Genomic DNA, 17,226 nt, shown 5'->3' with positions numbered 1-17,226 from the left:
TGTAAGGGATCAAATGATACATACACAGCAATGGGAGAAGTAATGTTTGTTATGTATAATCCCTAAACTAGCTTCTAGGTGAAGTATGTGTACCCATTATCAAAAAGATTGCTAGAGAATCTTTATCAATATGAGTATAAATAAACTCTTTCCATTAAGGAGGAAATAGCTCAGTGAGGATTCATTGGTAACCAAGTGAAGGAGACCTCAAAGAAATTCTTTTTATCCTCCCTGAAGTCTAGAGCAATGCACTTGCATGATATATTTGGATTCTTCAGGGAGGCTGGCTTGGCACCTTAAACCTTTTGTGAGAAGAACCATGAAGCAGAAAAAGAGACTAGAGCTGAATAACTTATTCATAACATAGACCTTTCTTTAATGGCTCAAACTTTAAAATTTGGGGGACCTCTGAAAAGCTGGAATAGGACAATTTTCATTTAATGTCCTAGTCTATTGCATCCCCAGAAAGACTGCTGAGATCGAGGGAGGGTCCCATCATGGTGCTGTCATGCAGGGAGAATAAAGGTGAATTCCACAACACTGATTAGTATGGGTATATTCCATTTTCTATCCTAATTGTTTTTACTTACATCAAATTATGTGTCACTTTCCAATTCACTGAATATTATGCAAGGAAATATTTTTAAGGGTACCTAATATTCCACTGACTGGATGGACCAAAACAATCCCTCATTGTTGTTTAGGTGGTTGCCAATTTTTCTGATTTATAAATAAACCTGTATTATAGTTAATCACAAAATTTTTGTAGCTTTATCTATCCTTAAGATATATCCTTAGGGAAATTGCCCATTATTGTCGAACATTTTAATGAATCTTTATATAGGGATAATAAAGGTAAATTCCATAGCACCCCACAGTGTATGTTGGGATCCAGCACTGCTGATATTTTGGGTCAGACAGTAGCTTATTGTGTGGGGCTGTCATATGTGTATTATAGGGTACTTAGCCATCCCTGGCATCCACCCCTTAGATGCCAGTGGCATACCCCAGTTGTGATGACCAAAAATATCTACAGACATTGCCAAACATCCCCTGTGTGGACAAAATCACCTCCCGAGTTAAGAACCACTGGGTTAAAGAACAGGCTTTACTGGGAGAGTTTAGCTCAGAAAAGGCATACATCTTTCAGTCTTTGCCTATTCTCATAAGAAGAGTGCTGAGGCTGGCTACAGCTGAACAGTAATAGATCTCTGAATATTCGTAGGTCTGGAGACTCCCACCCACCATTGCTCCCCATTCTGGGAGTGTCTGAATATACAGACAATGGCCAGATCATATATGATACTAGAACCCAGACTCACCACCTCTGCAGCAACCCGTCTGGGAAGCCAAACCACAACATCAGCAGAAATCTTCCCAGAGTGGTCAGGCCTTGCTCAATGACTGTCAGCTTCCCTTTTTCATCCCTGCTTCCAACTCAGGATCAATCAGAGTAAGCCAATAATGTGTCCCCACAGTAATCACGAGAGATGCCCTGCTTCTAGTGAGCCCTTTCCAGCTTCCCCATACCAACCATCTCTGATGAGAGCATACCTGAAGCTTTCCTTTTTTCTCCCTATGAAGCTTTTCCATTTCCCTTGCCTGGCTTTGAATCTCTGCCAAAGGCAAGTCATGGTGGGTGACTCTCTTGCTATAGCAAGCTGTGAATAAACAACCCTTGTCTGTTCTCAGCCAAGTAGTCTTCATTTATTTCCACAATCCTTATTGGTTAGGCATGAGATTGACTTCATTAGAAACAAAGAAGAGTGTTGAGATGCCAGGCATTCTGGCTTTAGATGCAGCCATTTAGGGAGCTGTCTGGGAAACACAGCTGCTCAGCACCTGGAGATGTTGGGGCCTGTGGGAAGATGTAGCCCCTGCTGGGGATGGGGTCAGGGACAGGGATGGGACAAGGGGAGATTCCCCTAGTCCCTGTCATCTTAACATCCACAATACCTGGAATGAATTCCCAGGGTCACTACTGGACAAATTTATTTTTGCCCCTTAGTTACATTCTTGTCATCATGAGGCAGGCAGGGGGAATAACTGGACTTTATTAAACATTTCTGAGACCAGAAAATGGAGAGAAGTTACTTGTTACATCTGCTCCCCCTATGCTTGAAAATATATCCCAAAGCAAAAAAAAAAAAAAAAAAGGCTGCAGTGTTCTTTGTTGTCCCCTACTTGGGCAAATGGGTCATTCAGATCAGATTTGACCCAAGTGTCTCAGTCAGTTCAGGCTGTTAATGACAAAATTCCATAGACTGGCTGGCTTATAAACAACAGAAAAAAATTTTTTTATTAACATATAATGTATTATTTGCCCCAGGGGTACAGGTCTGTGAATCGTCAGGTTTACACACTTCACAGCACTCACCATAGTACATACCCTCCCCAACATCCATCACCCTTCCCACCCAAACTTCAGTTTGTTTTGTGAGATTAAGAGTCTCTTATGGTTTGTCTCCCTCCCAATCCCATCTTGTTTTATTTCTTTCCTTCCCTACCCCACAAACCCCCAACTTTGCTTCTCAAATTCCTCATATCAGGGCTATCATGTGATAGTTGTCTTTTTCTGATTGAATTATTTCGTTCAGCATAATACCCTCTAGTTCCAGCCATGTAGTTGCAAATGGCAAGATTTCATTCCTTTTGATGGTTGCATAGTATTCCATTGTGTATACACACACACACACACACACACACACACACACACACACATACACACATATATATACCACATACACATATATATAAAGAAGATGTGTGTGTGTGTGTGTGTGTATGAAGTGTATATATATATACCACTTCTTCTTTATCCATTCATCTGTTGATGGACATCTAGGTTCTTTCCACAGTTTGGCTACTGTGGACATTGCTGCTATAAACATTCGGGTGTATGTGCCCCTTCAGATCACTACATTTGTATCTTTAGAGTAGTGCAATTGCTGGGTCATAGGGTAACTCTTTTAAACTTTTTGAGGAACCTCCATGCTGTTTTCCATAGTGGCTGCACCAGCTTGCATTCCCACCAACAGCGTAGGAGGGTTCCCCTTTCTCTGCCAACATCTGTTGTTTCCTGACTTGTTAATTTTAGCCATTCTGACTGGTGTGAGATGGTATCTCATGGTGGTTTTGATTTGTATTTCCCTGATGCCGAGTGATGTGGAGCACTTTTTCATGTGTCTGTTGGCCATCTGGAGGTCTTCTTTGCAGAAATGTCTGTTCATGTCCTCTGCCCATTTCTTGATTGGATTCTTTGTTCTTTGGGTGTTGAGTTTGATAAGTTCTTTATAGATTTTTGGATACTAGCCATTTATCTGATATGTCATTTGCAAATATCTTCTCCCATTTTGTCAGTTGTCTTTGGTTTTGTTGACTGTTTCCTTTGCTGTATAAAAGCTTTTAATCTTGATGAAGTCTCAGTAGTTCATTTTTGCCCTTGCTTCTCTTGCCTTTGGCAATGTTTCTAGGAAGAAGTTGCTGTGGCGGAGGTCAAAGAGGTTGCTGCTTGTGTTCTCCTCAAGGATTTTGATGGATTCCTTTCTCACATTGAGGTCTTTCATCTACTGGGAGTCCATTTTTGTCTGTAGTGTAAAGAAATGGTCCAGTTTCATTTTTCTGCGTGTGGCTGTCCAATTTTCCCAATACCATTTGTTGAAGAGACTGTCTTTTTTCCACTGGACATTCTTTCCTGCTTTGTCGAAGATTAGTTGGCCATAGAATTGAGGGTCTATTTCTGTGCTCTCTATTCTGTTCCATTGATCTATGTGTCTGTTTTTGTGCCAGTACCATACTGTCTTGATGATGACAGCTTTACAATAGAGCTTGAAGTCTGGAATTGTGATGCCACTAACTTTGGCTTGCTTTTTCAACATTTCTCTAGCTATTTGAGCTCTTTTATGGTTCCATATAAAATTTAGGATTATTTGTTCCATTTTTTTTTGAAAAAAATTGATGGGATTTTGATAACGATTGCATTAAACGTGTAGATTGCTTTAGGTAGCATAGACATTTTCACAATATTTGTTCTTCCAATACATGAGCATGGAACATTTTTTCCATTTCTTTGTGTCTTCCTCAATTTATTTCATGAGTACTTTATACTTTATGAGTACAGATTCTTTGCCTCTTTGGTTAGGGTTATTCCTAGGTATCTTATGGTTTTGGGTGCAATTGTAAATGGGATTGATTCCTTAATTTCTCTTTCTTCTGTCTTATTGTTGGTATATAGAAATGCAACTGATTTCTGTGCATTGATTTTATATCCTGACACTTATACTGAATTCCTATATAAGTTCTAGCAAATTTGGAGTGGAGTCTTTTGGGTTTTCCACATAAAGTATCATATCATCTGCAAAGAGTGATAGTTTGACTTCTTCTTTACCGATTTGGATGCCTTTAATTTCTTTTTGTTGTCTTATTGCTGAGGCTAGGACTTCTAGTACTATGTTGAATAGCAGTGGTGATAGTGGACAGTTTTGCCATGTTCCTGACCTTAAGGGAAAAGCTTTCAGTTTTTCCACATTGAGAATTATATTCACTGTGGGTTTTCCATAGGTAGCTTTGATGATATTGTGGTATGTACTCTCTATCCCTACACTTTGAAGAGTTTTGATCAAGAAAGGATGTGGTACTTTGTCAAATGCTTTTTCAGCATCTATTGAGAGTATCACATGGTTCTTGTTCTTTCTTTTATTAATGTATTGTATCACATTGATTTGTGGATGTTGAACCAACCTTGCAGCCCTGGAATAAATCCCACTTGGTCATGGTGAATAATCCTTTCAATGTACTGTTGGAACCTACTGGCTAGTATTTTGGTGAGAATTTTTGCATCTGTGTTAATCAAGGATATTGGTCTGTAATTCTCTTTTTTGATGGGATCCTTGTCTGGTTTTGGGATCAAGGTAATGCTGACCTCATAGAATGAGTTTGGAAGTTTTCCTTCCATTTCTATTTTTTGGAACAATTTCAGGAGAATAGGAATTATTTCTTCTTTAAATGTTTGGTAGAATTCCCCTGGGAAGCCATCTAGTCCTGGGCTCTTCTTTGTTGGGAGATTTTTGATGACTGCTTCAATCTCCTTACTGGTTATGGGTCTGTTCAGGTTTTCTATTTCTTCCTGATTCTGTTGTGGTAGTTTATATGTCTCTAGGAATGCCTCCATTTCTTCCAGATTGTCAAATTTGCTGGCGTAGTGTTGCTCATAATATGTTCTTGCTCATAATATGTTTGTATTTCTTTGGTGTTGGTTATGATCTCTCCTCTTTCATTCATGATTTTATTTATTTGGGTCCTTTCTCTTTTCTTTTTGATAAGTCTGTCCAGGGGTTTATCAATCTTATTAATTCTTTCAAAGAACCAGTTTTTAGTTTCATTGATTTATTCTACTGTCTTTTTTTTTTTTAAAGATTTATTTATTTATTTATTTATTTGACAGAGATCGCAAGTAGGCAGCAAGGCAGGCAGAGAGAGAGAGAGGAGGAAGCAGGCTCCCTGCCAAGCAGAGAGCCCAATAAGGGGCTCGATCCCAGAACCCTGGGATCATGATCTGAGCCGAAAACAAAGTCTTAACCCACTGAGCCACCCAGGCGCACCTGTTCTACTGTTTTTTTTTTGGTTTCTATTTCATTGATTTCTGCTCTGATCTGTATGTTTCTCTTCTCCTGCTAGGTTTAGGCTTTCATTGCCGTTCTTTATCCAGCTCCTTTAGGTGTAGGGTTAGGTTGTGTACTTGAGTCCTTTCTTGTTTCTTGAGAAAGGCTTGTATCATTGTATACTTTCCTCTCAGGACTGCCTTTGCCATGTCCCAGAGATTTGAACCGTTGTGTTTTCATTTTCATTTGTTTCCATGAATTTTTTCAATTCTTCTTTAATTTCCTGGTTGACCCATTCATTCTTTAATAGGATGCTCTTTAGCCTCCTGTATTTGGGTTCTTTCCAACTTTCCTCTTGTGATTGAGTTCTAGCTTCAGAGCATTGTGGTCTGAAAATATGCAGGGGATGATCCCAATCTTTCAGTACTGGTTGAGACCTGATTTGTGATCCAGGATGTGATCTGTTCTGGAGAATGTTCCATGTGCACCAGAGAAGAATGTGTATTCTGTTGCTTTGTGATAGAATGTTCTGAATACATCTATGATGTCCATCTGGTCCAGTGTGTCATTTAAGGACTTTATTTCCTTTTGATCCTTTGCTTGGATGATCCACCCATTTCATTGAGGGGGGTATTAAAGTCCCCTACTATTAGTGTATTATTGTCAATGTGTTTCTTTGATTTTGTTATTAATTGGTTTATATAGTTGGCTGCTCCCATATTAGGGGCATAGACATTTAAAATTGTTAGCTCTTCTTGTTGGACAGACCCTTTGAGTATGATATAATGTCCTTCCTCATCTCTTATTATAGTCTTTGGCTTAAAATATAATTTATTTGATATAAGGATTGCTGCTCCAGCTTTCTTTTGATGTCCATTAGCATGGTAAATTGTTTTCCATCCCCTGGCTTTAAATCTGAAGGTGTCTTTGGGTCTAAAAAGAGTTTCTTGTAGACAGCATATTGATGGATTTTGTTTTTTTATCCATTCTGATACCCTGTGTCTTTTAATTGGGGCATTTAGCCCATTTACATTCAGAGTAACTATTGAGAGATATGAATTTAGTGCCATTGTATTGCCTGTAAGGTGACTGTTACTGTATACTGTCTCCGTTCCTTTCTGGTCTACTACTTTTAGGCTCTCTCTTTGCTTAGAGGACCCCTTTCAATATTTATTGTAGGGCTGTTTGGTTTACAAATTCTTTCAGTTTTTGATTGTCTGGGAAGCTTTTTATCTCTACTTCTATTTTCAATGATAGCCTAGCTGGATATAGTATTCTTGGCTGCACGTTTTTCTCATTTAGTGCTCTGAATATATCATGCCAGTTCTTTCGGGCCTGCCAGGTCTCTGTGGATAAGTCTGTTGCCAATCTAATATTTTTACCATTGTATGTTATAGACTTCTTGTCCTGAGCTGCTCTCAGGATTTTCTCTTTGTCACTAAGACTTGTAACTTTTACTATTAGATGACAGGGTGTGGACCTTTTTTTATTGATTTTGAAGGGGTTCTCTGTGCCTCCTGAATTTTGATGCTTGTTCCCTTTGCCATATTAGGGAAATTCTCCACTATAGTTCACTCCAATATACCTTCTGCCGCCCCGTCTTTTTCTTCTGGAATCCCAATTATTCTAATATTGTTTCATCTTATGGTATCACTTATTTCTTGAATTCTCCCCTCATGGTCCAGTAGTTTGTCCCTCTTTTGTCCCTCTTTTGCTCAGCTTCTTTATGCTCCATCATTTGGTCTTCTATATCACTAATTGTCTCTTCTGCCTCATTTATCCTAGCAGTAAGATCCTCCATTTTCTATTGCACCTCATTAATAGCTTTTTTGATTCCAGCTTGGTTTAAACAACAGAAACTTATTTCCCACAGTTCTGGAGGCTGGAATATGTGAGCTTAAAGTGCCAGCATGATGGGGTGAGGGCCCTCTTCCTGGTTTGTAGACAGCACTTTCTTGTTATGTCTTCACACGTTGGAGGGAGGGGTGAGGGACCTCTGTGGAGTCTCTTTCACAAGCACTAACCCCAACCAACCAGCTCCCAGTTGGACACCCAGTCATGGGTGTAAATAGTAGATGCATGAGGGTAAACAGTAGATGCATGGAAAACCACTCTGTATTCATACAACCATTCTGCTTTTCACTTTCAGCACAGTATTCAATATATTACATGAGACATTCAACTTTTCATTCTAAATAGGCTTTGTGTTAGATGATTTTGGCCAATGTAGGCTAATGCAAGTATTTGGGGCATATTTAAGGTAGGCTAGGTTAAGCTATGATGTTTGGTAGGTGTACTAAATGTATTTTCATCTTATGATATTTTCAGTATATGATGGGTTTATCCAGACATAACCTCATTTTTAAGTCAAGGAAGATCTGTATTGTTAAAAGATAAACTGAGACATATTAAACATTTTAGGAGTTTGAGCAAAAATAAATTTGAGTTGGGCAGTGCCAAAACAGAGGTGGTCAAGAACACTCTACCAGCAGGAACTAGGGGCAAGACTTATAGAAAAGACCCAGAAGCAAAGGGAGGCAATTATTTGGTTGGCTGTAGCTTAGGCAGCTGCCTTAATTGGGAAGGTCTAATTGGCTGTTTATAATTGGTTTTTCTCAGGCTTTGATTTCTTAACCTTGAGGCTTAGGTCTTGGTTTGCTTACTTAGGCCACTAAGGCATTCAGTATCATCTCAGTCTAATGGGCTCCCTGTTTAACAGTTTTTATATAAAGATTCATTTTGCTTCTCTGGAAAACCCAGCCTAATACAGGGTTAAATGTTGTCATGAGCAAATGCCCCTAAGCCTAGGATTCCTGCATGACCAGTTTTACATCCTCTCCCCCTTGATCACGGAACACTCCAAATCCAATCCCAGGTACAGGCCAACAAATTCTCATAATTCATTGTTGTATAGCATTTTTTCTTCCTTATTAGACCACAATGTCCCTTGAAAGTTTATGCAGGGATTTAACTCTAGATGTTGACATGGCAGGCAGGAAAGGAGGTGGGCGTTGCTTCTGAGGGGAACATCTGGTAGCTTGTCAGGGACAGGTCCTCCTGCAGCATTTTCTAGAACAGCCTCCCTTATCAAGAAAAGGTGAGTCACCTCTGCAAATGCAGGGGGTCCAGGAATGAAGGATATAGAGTCAACATCCTCAGGAATATCCATCCAGATTTCCCTGTCCCAAGCTTCAGAATGCACACAAGGGCCCTAACTTATGTATAACAGACCTGCTTTGGCCGAGTAGTCGAAGGTCTCTAGAGCACTGTGACTCTAAGGACTAGGTTTTCAGCTTGTTGTTTGGCTATGACCTTCCAATGCAGGATATAAAGGTCTTTCCAAGTGCTGCAGAAAGGCTCTCTGACTCTCACATTTACCCAGGAACTGCAGACTCAAACATGCCTTTGTCTATGTCTATACCCATACCTGTGTCTATAGACAGAAAGTTCACACTTTGGTTTTTTAAAATGAACACAGAGAACACTATTTCATAGTGTTGAAGATGAAGTTTCCTCACTTTCCCAAAAAGGATAATACTATAATTTATGGATCATATCTTCTGAAATAAATCTCTCAATCCATACTTTTTGGGGTTAATATAATTTTTGTTAGATAGGGGTTTAAAATACTCACAAAATTTTGAGAAACAATGGATTGATGATTAGAAATAATGTGTAAAGAAACAGATCCCAGTTAAAATAGCTCTATACGGGGGCGCCTGGGTGGCTCAGTGGGTTAAAGCCTCTGCCTTCGGCTCAGGTCATGATCCCAGGGTCCTGGGATCGAGCCCCGCATCGGGCTCTCTGCTTGGCAGGGAGCCTGCTTCCCTTCCTCTCTCTCTGCCTGCCTCTCTGCCTACTTGTGATCTCTGTCTGTCAAATAAATAAATAAAATCTTAAAAAAAAATAGCTCTATACGGTTTTGTGCGTATTTCTACCTTTACTAAAATACACAATGGGAAAAGAAATGCAAGCACAGCTTTCAGAATGAGCTTCTATTGTACACAAATGTCAGTGTGAGTCCAAATTTAGGGTGAGGCTGATATGGGAAAGGTGACAAGTGAAGCTGAGATTTGCATAAAGTATTTTTCTTAATGAAAACACAAAATTAAAATAAATGAATAAATTTCAGCATGGAAATATAATGCACACAAGAGGTTTATGGAGGGACAGCTGGTTTTTTTTCTTTTTTTCTTTTTTCTTTTCCTCCTTCCTGTTCTGACACTTTTGAATGTGCTCTATAGAAACCCTTTGCAGTTTGGGTGAAGGAAACCTATTGAACATTAATATCCAGTACTTGGCTTCTTTTTTCTTCTCCAACTTCTCCATTTCTTGAAAGAACTTGGTTAGTAAGTTAAATAGAAGAGCAATCCAGGAGAGACCATGGAGATTCCAAATTAATAAAAAGATTGAGTAAGTGATGTCCTTATTCTCTTTTACAGGATTTGAAACTAAAGATAAGAGACAAATAAGATGCATATAATCAGATGGTGACTTTTCACCATAGTATTTTCTTTCTATTCATTAGAAAAATGCCTCCTTTTAGGATCTTATCCTGGTAACAAATTAATATAAATCATATCTAAAATTATCACTGCTTTCAAGGAAAAAACACAAATTATACATATTCAGATTCTGTTCATTTTTAAAGTACATCTAGAGGGTAAAAATTCTCTTTCCCTTTGAAAATTATCCTTTTGAAAACCATAATATGTATAATATTTTACAATGAGTAACTTATTTACCATTGCTAATGCTAGGAAACCTTAAAAATGAGGGAAAGAAAAGATAAATATAAGTCAAAATCATTTTAATGAGATTCAGATTTTGTTAACAAAAAAATAATTCATTTCATTGTGCCACTTATCTGTATTTCTGTGTTTAAAATTTTATAAATTCATTGCCTTCATCATTAGAAATCTTGGGAACTCTTTGAAGAGGGAAAAGAAAATGATTCATAATTCAATCATCCTAATACTGCAATGCCACAACTTTTACATTCTCTTCAGGTCTGTCATTTATTTTTCACAATTACAATATACAGATATGAAGAGGTACAGCTAAAAGAGCATGAACTTTGAAGGTAAAGAGAAGTAACCAGTGATTTATCACAAGATAAATCTTGTGATTTATCACAAGAATACAATTTAACTGTGCTTATTAGAGCATGATATAACAGGAAATATTTTAAATACCAGACACTAAGTTATTCAATATTTATCTGTAATTTCATAAATCAACCAGCTAAGATTAATGCAGTATAATTATCAGAGAGTAAATTGAATAAGTATAATTGGAAGCCTACACTCACTTTTGACTTAAAATGATATTTGGTTTACTGTCCCTGATGAAGCTTCTTCTAAATACTGCCTCCCAAAGCACATGGGTGTGGGTGCAGGAGAACATATATATTAATAAAAGAAAAATATATCTAAGACTGAGAGTCCATAATCTGACATAACCTGAGTGCACATTTTACTAACTAAAAAGCAAGTGTAAGGAATTTCTGCATTAGTACATGGAATATTGTAAGAGATTATCATCCCCAGATAATCTAGCAGAAAAAAACAGGTAAGCTACAAGATCATAGTTTTACTTAAAAAAAAATAGAGAGCTGAGGACATGGGGGGAAAAATCCAAAATGAGCTAAATTTTAGAAAGTAACAAGCCCTTCCTAAGAGAGAAGCAATGCATGGCTGCTCGCTTCCCTGTACAGTGATTCCCACTGTGGGTGTACCAAGTGCAAGAGAGGTTGTCCACTGAAGCCTGGAAGCAGGGCAAGAGAACATGCGGAATCTACCTGAAGCATACCAGGTTTCAGTGAGTGAAGGCAGTGGCTGGCAAAAAAGAGAAGCTGGGCCCTGCAGAGGACAGAGAACAACCCAGAACCCAAACAGCTATAGCCAACCTGTAAACTATAAACTATAAACTATATCTAGCTATGTTTTCTAAATTTTCTTCAATGAACGTGGGAAATGTTTATGTCTTTGAAAATGTCTTCATTCTTTTTTATTATGATTCTTTTTAGTGAAAAGAGAATGCAATTAGAAAAAAGATGAGTACTAAGCTACACAACATAAGATGAGAAGTTCTAGAATAAAATTAGGAGAAAATTTTTACGGGAATGCCAAGTAAGTACCAACTATTTCTGCTCTGGGAAAAATGTAACAGACTTTTCTGAGTGCTATTTAAAAATAGCTCTTACAGTTTTAGGTGTGTATCCTCAAAATATTTTTATAAAATCATCAATCTAGATGCTAAATATTCATGACTTAATTTTTAGTCCTATGTAGATTAAAGATAAATATTATAGGAATACTTCCATTTCTGAGTAGGATAGAGTAGCTAGTGATGAAACAATGCCCAAGCTGAGAATTAGAAAGATCAGATACATTTTTAAAAAATCATATATTTAAAGGCACTAGAGAGTTGCTAAAGCAATGAATACTAAAAGGATTAAGATACCAGGTAGGGGAAATAAGTCAGAAAATCTGTAACTGCTTTTTTCCTTGGCTCTTATGCAGATTTTGGGCACCAGTAAGAGGCTATGGTTCTGGGCTTTATCTGAGAAGAATACTACTACTGAGAAACAGAGAAATCAGCAGTGCTTTTGGTAGTCATACATGGCTATGCTGACAAAGTTGCAGGTCTGAAGGGTTTAGAACTTACAGTTTGTTTTCGCCTCCAATATATTGCCACATTTTGAAGCTGCAAGAGGTTGAAGGCTAAAAAACCAAAAACCTTTAAAAGCAGAACAGAATTTCCAGTATATTCAAGTACCAGGAAACAAAAAATTGGCTTCAAGATCTACCTAAGGGAGTCACCTTGTGAACGTACCAGGCTTTCCTTTGAAGGTAATGAATAACTACAATTTGGGAATAAGAAGCCAAAAGGAGACCAAACCTTACTAAACCTGCAATTTCGGTCTCAGATCATCCTTTGACTGAATGAAGGTATTCAGTTATCCTCCCCACACTCTATATCTCTATATGTCTAAAAGAGAAAACAGCAAAACCTCTCTGGAGGAAGATAGCATTACCGAAGCAGCTATAATTTTTAAAATACACAATGTCCAATATCCAACCAAAAATTATTGGGCATGTCAGGAGACAGAGCCATATGGCCAAAAATCAGAAAAAAAAACCAAACAAACCATAAAATAGACCTACAGGTGTTCTAGATATTGTAATTAATAGATAAGAACTACAGACTATGATTATGTTTTCTTAAATATAAGAGAATATGGAAAAATAGATGAAAAGATGAAGAGTTTCACCAGAGAATTCAATTTTACCAAAAAGGGTGGGACAATAAAAAACATTTTAGAACTGAAAAAAATTATATTAATAACTCATTAAATGGATTTAAAAGCATGTTACATATAGAAGTTAGGATTAGTAAACTAGAAGACCAGTTACCAAAAAGTATCCTAAGGGGGGAAAAAAAAAGCTAAATACAGAAAATATGTTAGAACATGTGAAACCAAGTGAGGTTTTACATTTATGTAACTGGAGTCCCAGAAATAGAATAGAGAACAAGAAATACTCAATATTTGAACATATAGTAGCTGAGAATTTTTCAAAACAGATGAAAAATATCAATTCCTCAATTCAACAATCTCTGTAATCCCCAAGCAAAATAAATACAAAGCAAACTACACTGAAGTAATTAATAAATCGCTGAAGACCAAAAACCAAGATAAAAGCTTAAAACAAGGTGTGGTGCTGGGGGAACAAGTGAGGTGCAAGGGAAAGGCTCTTTGCCTCAAAGGACCAACTGTAAGACCAACAGCTGACTTACTAGAAAGGATAGAAACCAGAGAACAATCTGAGGGGTTTGAAGTGGTGGGGGTTGGGAGGCTGGGGTACCAGGTGGTGGGTATTAGAGAGGGCACGGATTGCATGGAGCACTGGGTGTGGTGAAAAAATAATGAATACTGTTATGCTGAAAATAAATAAATTTAATTTAAAAACAAACAAAAAAAAAAGGAGAACCTAGACACAGTGAATACTAAAGAAATAGATTTCTTCCTTACTTATCCTATTTGATTTAAATATGCTCTGAATGAATAATGGTCCAAACTCTATTTATGATTCTGTTCCTGCCACAGGGATTTGTAGAGATGGATCCTTAAATACTTTCACAGACGTAAAAAAAAAGAAACCAGAGAATAACATAGCATCTTTAACGTGCTGAATGGGAATAACTGCCCATTTAGAAATCTACATCCAAAATGACTTAGGGGCAATTTTAATCTGACTCAGATATCTATGAAAACACTTAATGTCTGTACCGTTCTATCCTTCTCCTTTTCCCACCTTTATTTTAGGAAGGAATTTGAAATACTTTCTGGAAAAGTTACATAAGTCACATGATATAGGGTTAATCACTCAAGCCCCATGTTCTGATTATATGTGCCTTTTGTTTATCATGTGTGATCAAGCAGAGACATTTAGTTTAAAAGGAATTACTCTGCATCTTATTCCCATAGTCAGTGATCACTCTGGTATGAGGAATGAGGGAGGAGGACAAGGGTGAGTTTATTTATACAATGGATTTCTTTAAAAGGGCTTAACCTGTATCTTATCTCTCAAAGGAATCTGTTAAAATTTCCATTCTATCCTTTATTTTTCAATCTGTTGCTGTGATAGCTAATCTTACTTCAAGATTATTAAGACTCACTATTGTATAGTCTCTAAAACCAACTGCAGTTATGGTGGTGAATGAAAAATTCCTTCAACGGAAGTTCATTTCTCTAATGCCATGAAAACAAATGGTGGAGTTACCAGAAACAAAAGTGATCCAATTATAATGATAAATAACTTCTTCCAAAGATAAATACTCTTCCATTCCAGAATATATTATAAAAATAGATAAAACATTAGCAGGTACATCATAAGCCAGTAGCATTAAGAAACTGTTGTTTGCTCCACTGAAAGTTCTTGTTTATTCCTTCATTGCTCAAAGGTTTGGGGCCCTTATTATAAACTGATCATTCCTTTGAGTAATCCTGCCCCTGAGAGTTTGTTCAGACCCTACCAGTCTACCTCCCATCATCCTTTGTTCTGTCATCTTGTGTCTTTTCTCCTATTCTCTGCATCTAGACCATGATCTAAGATTAACTTCTATGTGACACTTTAATGTCCTCCTTAAGATTGCCCCTGCCTGGTATCCAGTCTGGTTACAGGTCTCCATTGCTTGTTTTGCCCACAAACCACCAACCAACCCCAGGACAGCCCTTTTGGACTAAGCCCTCCAGCCTCCTGTGCGCTGGCATTATAAGGTAAGTTAGACAACCATCAGCTAGAAGATCAGGGCACTAATTGGCATCACTGAATATATCATTTACAGTTTGGAGAGTTTCATGAAACAAGTTATATTTACATTATCCAACAAAATAAAGACATTCATCTTGTAATTTCTTTTTTTTCCCCATTTTATTTCTTTTCAGTGTTCCAGCATTCATCGTTTATGCACCACACCCAGCGCTCCAAGCAATACGTGCCTTCCATAGTACCCACCACCAGGCTCACCAATCCCCAACCCCCTTCCCCTCCAAAACCCTCAGCTTGTTTCTCAGTCCACAGTCTCTCAATTTCTTTTTATGATCCAAGTCGCATTTATTATAAAGTCATCATTTATCCAGCATCTTTTGCCCTTACTGCCAGCCAGCATTTCATTATATGAAATGCAGGGCAAAAAAAGGAGAAAAAAAAAAGACATATTTTAGGCCTTCACCAAGCTTTGATAAATAAACATTTAGAAAATTTGTTTTTAATTTACATATTTAAATATCATTTACTTATATTTACATATAATTTGTGTCATAACACCAGGGACTGAATTCTAAGTACCACAATGACAGGACTGATATTTTAAAGATACTACTGCATAAGGAGATTTATGTTTTGATAGTATTTAGTCATAGTGGTCACATTAGATCCTGCTGTGTACTGTATTTTCTTTCATGGCAGTACACTATTCTAATCTACTTGTATATTATTCTGAACACTAGAAAGGGGGTTTACATGAGGAAGTTGGTTTTGGAATCAACCACTCTTGGGGGGGCCCTGACTGGGAAGCCCCCCTCGAAGCCCTCCTGCATGGAACAGAGAAAAATTAGGAAAAAAGAGCAGCAGGCAGACATTTGGAATACATTTTGAGAATTTTATTTTTCTGTGGAATCAAGAAGTAATGTGGAATCAAGGAGTGTTGAAGCCTTAATTTATCTGTGAACATAATGAGAATGTTCTTGTTTTACTAAATTAAATCAGATTCAGACAGAATGTTGAGCATCTAAAATGGCTGGGAAAGGCTTATTTGAATTCTGATAATACCTGGTATAGTTATTATAAGTCTTTCTGTGGAACATGGATGGGTAAGATTACGGAGCTTTATTTGAGAGGGGAAATAGAATAAGTAGGATTTGGCCCTATTATGATATAGTCTTGTCATTGATTATGGACCATCTTAATTTGTTTTTATAGCTCCTGAAGACCACACCAGTGAGGGTTTGAGGTGAGGATCTGACCATTTCTGTCATTGGGTGGATGTGTAGGAGAAGAGAAAGTTTGGTGAAGAGGTTCTTGAAGCCATATGCCGATTTCCCTGAGAGGTACAGCAGCAACTGTGGCTGATCGCAGCCTGTGTCTTCACATCCAGTGAATTAACAGAAGAAACAAAAGGGTCTCAGAAAAGCTGGCTTTAGTGAGGGTTAAGGGCTTCCCACTCATCTTCTTCCCTACCACTGAGTCAAGGTAGGGAACACTAGAGGACCAAGGGCACAGTGTATGTAGTCAGTATTTCTTACTCCTGAAAGTTTTCCTTTCTTTGGACTCTGCTATGGAGTCAATCACATTTTCTTAAAATTCATGTCAAAGCCCTAACCCCTAGTATCTCAGAATATGACTGAATTTGAAGATAGGACCTTTCAAGCCAGAATGAAGTTAAAAGAAGGCCAGTAGTGTGGGCCCTAATCTAATCTGAGTGGTTTCCTCATAGCAGGTTAGGAGAGACACGAGAGGCTGGTATGCATAGTAGATACCTTGTGAAAAAACATGAGTGCAGCCATCAGTAAGCCAAGGAGAGAGGCCTGATGAGAAACCAAATCTGTCTGCCCCTAGCTCTTGGACTTCTAGCCTCCAGAATGTGAACAGATAAATTTCTCTTGTTTAAGCCACCAACTCTATGGTATTATGTTAGGGCGGTCCTACCTAATACCCTGTTCTTCCACCAGATGAAAGATCTGTATCAAGCTGAAGCCTACGTTGCCTCGAGAAGCCTTAGTCTCCACTTAGTATTGAGGCAAAACTCTTCTTTTGGTATTTGCACTTTGCTAACAGGCATCTGTCTAAACCTGATGTTCTTTCCTTCTCATCAGAGTTATACAAGAATGTGGGCCCAGGGGAAACGACAGCAAAGAAGCCATTAAGTTTGACCAAAGTTCTTTTTATGACCCATCTTGAGTCACCACACAACCAAATCCATTTGATCCAAATACTTCAAAGTTATATAGAGCATCATGGAGTGGTGGTTTTAGCAAAAATAGACAAGATCTGGCAGGCCTACTTATTTTATCTTAATTTTTTATTATATATCTTGCCCTAAACTCAACACAATTCATGTA

General features: G+C 37.8%; 1 long non-coding RNA gene across 1 annotated transcript in view; it reads left to right on the top strand.

Annotated features, from left to right (window-relative positions):
* Window positions 1–16,769, top strand: part of LOC116591451 — a 49,716-nt gene extending 32,947 nt beyond the window's left edge. Inside the window, exons 2-4 of the long non-coding RNA XR_004286011.1 lie at window positions 14,777–14,883; window positions 16,088–16,118; window positions 16,602–16,769. This is a non-coding gene — a long non-coding RNA (uncharacterized LOC116591451). The remainder of the gene's footprint in view (window positions 1–14,776; window positions 14,884–16,087; window positions 16,119–16,601) is intronic.
* Window positions 16,770–17,226: the final 457 nt, after the last annotated feature.

The sequence above is a fragment of the Mustela erminea genome, chromosome 5 (assembly GCF_009829155.1).
Source record: "Mustela erminea isolate mMusErm1 chromosome 5, mMusErm1.Pri, whole genome shotgun sequence".
NCBI lineage: Eukaryota > Metazoa > Chordata > Mammalia > Carnivora > Mustelidae > Mustela > Mustela erminea.
The sequence above is the reverse complement of the archived record's forward strand: the minus strand, read 5'-3'. Positions and strand labels throughout refer to the sequence as shown.